This window comes from Sapajus apella, unplaced genomic scaffold (genome assembly GCF_009761245.1).
Source record: "Sapajus apella isolate SASKATOON/1434 unplaced genomic scaffold, GSC_monkey_1.0 scaffold123, whole genome shotgun sequence".
NCBI lineage: Eukaryota > Metazoa > Chordata > Mammalia > Primates > Cebidae > Sapajus > Sapajus apella.
Window position 1 is genome coordinate 2,609,452 of NW_022437063.1, and position 4,105 is coordinate 2,613,556.

The 4,105-nt window shown below is 47.7% G+C and overlaps 1 protein-coding gene across 1 annotated transcript in view; it reads right to left on the bottom strand.

The window, feature by feature from the left end:
- Positions 1–4,105, bottom strand: part of SMC1B (structural maintenance of chromosomes 1B) — a 78,546-nt gene that overhangs the window by 74,041 nt on the left and 400 nt on the right. The window lies entirely within an intron of this gene.

The window sequence follows — 4,105 nt, forward strand, 5'->3', positions numbered from 1 at the left end:
CGATCTCTTGACCTCGTGATCCACCCGCCTCGGCCTCCCAAAGTGCTAGGATTACAGGCTTGAGCCACCGCGCCCGGCCCCATTATTCATTCTTAATGATAAAAAGCCCTGCTCAGAGCTGATGAAATCAGGCAACCAACTGAAGTGAAATATAGCCAATACACATGTCCTTTTTTAACAATGTCCAAAATGCATGACTGAAAAATTTGATGTAGATAATTTGTTTCTTCTACGCATCTATTGTAGACTATTAAGAGGTCTAAATTTAAGGACTGAAATACACAAATCTAAATCCCAGCTCTCTTCCATTATTAGGTATCACAGCATGGCAAATCATTTAACTTCATGAAATTTCTGTTATCCTCATTTTGTAAATATGGAAATTATCACCTAAAGCATTGGTGCAACACCAAATCCTCATATACTTTTAAAAAGAGAGGCTAAGACTGGGCATGGTGGCTCACGCCTGGAATCCTAGCATTTTGGGAGGGTGAGGTAGGCGGATCACCTGAGGTTAAGAGTTCGAGACCAGCCTGGCCAACATGGCAAAATCCCATCTCTACTAAAAATACAAAAATTAGCTGGGCATGGTGGTGTATGCCTGTAATCCCAACTACTCGGGAGGCTGAGGCAGGAGAATCGCTTAAACCTAGGATGCAGAGGTTGCAGTGAGTAGAGATTGCACCACTGCACTCCAGCCTGGGTGACAGAGAGAGACTCTAACTCCAACGCCCCCCCAAAAAAAAAAAAGAGAGAGAGGCTAACTAAATCCAGGATCTTTTCAAGGGCTAGATTAAAACTGTTTATGATTGGTATAAGAGTGGTGCTACAGAAAATTAATAAAATTTATATAGCAGGCCTGATACTGTTATCTTTTGAAGGTCCCACTTACAAGGTTGGCTGCCTCACAGGGATTTGGATTTGGATGCTGGGAGGGTTTCTAACATTCCCTATTAAGAGTGGCTCACTGTGCCTAAACTATTTGTGCAAACAATATGATTTAAGCTGAACATATGCTTTCTTTGTAGAACTCTGGAATATTAATTTATAATTTCTTTTGAAGAAGGTCTGGCCTAAGAAGATTCTGGAATTTGGGAACATGATAGGCAAACGGTGCCTATGGGACAATCTCCCAACAAAAACACTGCACACTGACTCTTTAGTCAGGTTCCCTGGTGGGTAACGTTTCACATGTGTGGACTAGCTGCTGGAGGAATGAAGCAATGAGTGACACCAATGGGTAAGGACTTAGAATCTTGCACCTGATTTCCTAAGACCTTGCCCTATATGCCCTTCCCCTTTGCTGAGTGTGCTTTGTATTTCTTCACTGTAATAAACAATACTGAGTTCAACTATATGTAGAGTACTGTGAGTTCTCCCAACAAATTAATGAACCTAAGGGTAGTGTGCCTTCCTAACTTCAATGTTAAATCTGTTACCCAACCACTGGCCCATGCAGCTATCACCAACGCTATTATTTCCCCTTTTCACATCTCCCCTATATCCACAAAGCAATTTCAATTTTCAGGCCAGGTACAGCAGCTCAGCACTTAGGGAGGCCCAGTTGGGAGCATCATCTGAGGTTGGGAGTTCGAGACTACCCTGGCCAACATGGTGAAACCCCATCTCTACTAAAATGCAAAATATTAGCCAGCTGTGGTGGCACGTGCCTGTAGTCCCAGCTACGGGAGGCTAAGGCAGGAGAATTGCTTGAACCCAAGAAGCAGAGAGGTTGCAGTGAACAAAGCAAAGGAACACTACCAACCACTAGAAATATGTCTTAATTTTAGAGGTTTAGGATCTTTCTAAAAAGAACTAGAAGTAAATTGCTTTAAATTTACTTAGCTGAGTCTCAATCAACTAACAGGCATGAAACAGGTTTTTTGAGTTAATGGATAATCTGCACATTGAGGGCCATTATAAGACAGTGCAAATAGGACAAGATAAGCATTCACTGAATTAAATTATTAAGTAATTTATTACTTATTAAGTAACAAAGCTAAACAGAAACTTTTTAAATCAGTAAGTCAATCCTTATTTAAATCTGCCTAAAATAAATACTTCCCCATCCAAATCCATTCATTCCATTAATATTGTCCCTGCCTAATAAAGGTTATAGTCTGTCAAGTGAGTCAAGGCAGCATAACATACCACAAAGTGGCAGCAATCCAAACATAAATTGATGAATGGATAAACAAAACGTAGTATATTTATATAGTGGAATATTATCAGCAATAAAGAGGAAATAAGTACAAGAGGCAACATAGATGAACCTGAAAAAACATTATGCTAAGTCAAAGAAGTCAGACACCATATATGTCAGAAGGCCATATATTGTCTGACTCTATTTATATGAAATGTCCCAAATATGTAAATCCACAGAAGTAGAAAGTGGATGAGCAGTTGCCAGGGGCTAGGCAGAGAGGAGATAATGGGGAGTGGTTGCCAATGAGTACAAGGTTTCTTTGGGGGCAATGAAAATGTTTAGGAAGCAGATGGTGATGATGGTTGCACAACTTTTTGAATATACTAAAAACCACAGAACTGTGCATTTTATTTATTTATTTATTTAGAGACAGAGTCTTGCTCTGTCACTCAGGCAGGAGTGCAGTGGTGCCATCTCCACTCACTGCAAACTCCACCACCCGGGTTCAAGCGATTCTCTTGCCTCAGCCTCACAAGTAGCTGGGACTACAGGTGGGTGCCACCATGCCTGGCTAATTTTTCTATTTTTAGTAGAGGCAGCCTTTCACTATGTTGGCCAGGCTTGTCCTGAACTCCTGACCTCAAGTGATCTGCCCGCCTCCACCTCCCAAAGTGCTGGGATTACAGGTATGAGCCACTGTTTCAGGCCTTATTGATTCACTGATTGATTGAGACAGACTCTCGCTCTGTCACCCAGGCTGGAGTGCAGTGGCACGGTCTCGGCTCACTGCAACCTCCCTCTCCTGGGTTCAAGCCATTCTCCTGCCTCAGCTTCCCGAGTACCTGGGATACAGGTGTGCACCACCTCACCTGGCTGATTTTTGTTTTATTAGTAGAGACCATTGCAAATACTCAGAAGGACCTCTCCAGACCTTAGTTTCCCCAACTATACAATGGAGAGAGCAGCTATCCACCAGGCTAACCAAAGACGGTGCTGCCAGGAACTTAGCAAAATCTCAGTAAAGTGGGTCATCACTACATTCCAGGGTCAAAGCTCCCTTGGATCTAACTGGTGGTTTCTGGCTGCTTGAAACCCATTACCTCCTCGACAGCTCTCTGTCACTTCAATTTTGGATGACAAAGGGAAAGGGACCAGAGTAACCAGGGCCAAGGGCCAAAGACGTCCCTGAAGCAGAAGGAATGAGGATAGAGAACAGGGCCCAGGGGGAGACTGGGATGGAGAGGAAGGACCAGGACCCCCTGGGTGGAGGGCGAGGTTGGGGACTGAGGTGGGGCAGAGAGAAAGCGTCAGGACCCCCGGGAGGAGGAGGAGGGTGGGGACCCCAGGCGGGGTGGAGGGGAAGCATCAGGACCCGGGGTGGAGAAGGAGGAAGGTGGGGGCCCCAGGTGGGGTGGAGAGGAAGCGTCAGGACCCCCAGGTGGGGTGCAGAGGAAGCGTTAGGGCCCCCGGGTGGAGGAGGAGAAGGGTGGGGACCCCAGGTGGGGTGGAGAGGAAGCGTCAGGATCCCAGGGTGGAGGAGGAGGAGGAGGAGGAGGGTGGGGACCCCAGGTGCGGTGGAGAGGAAGCGTCAGGACCCCTGGGAGGAGGAGGAGAGGGGGACCCCAGACGGGGTGGACAGGAAGCGTCAGGACCCCCGGGTGGAGGAGGAGGAGGAGGGTGGGGGCCCCAGGTGGGGTGGAGAGGAAGCGTCAGGACCCCCGGATGCAGGAGGAGGAGGGGCGGACCCTAGATGGGGTGGAGAGGAAGCGTCAGGACCCAATGGGTGCAGGAGGAGGAGGGTGGGGACCCCAGGTGGGGTGGAGAGGCAGCGTCAGGACCCCCGGGTGGAGGAGGAGGGTGGGGACCCCAGGTGGGGTGGAGAGGAAGCATCAGGACCCCTGGGAGGGGGGGGGGACCCCAGGTGGGGTGGAGAGGAAGCGTCAGGACCCCCGGGTGGAG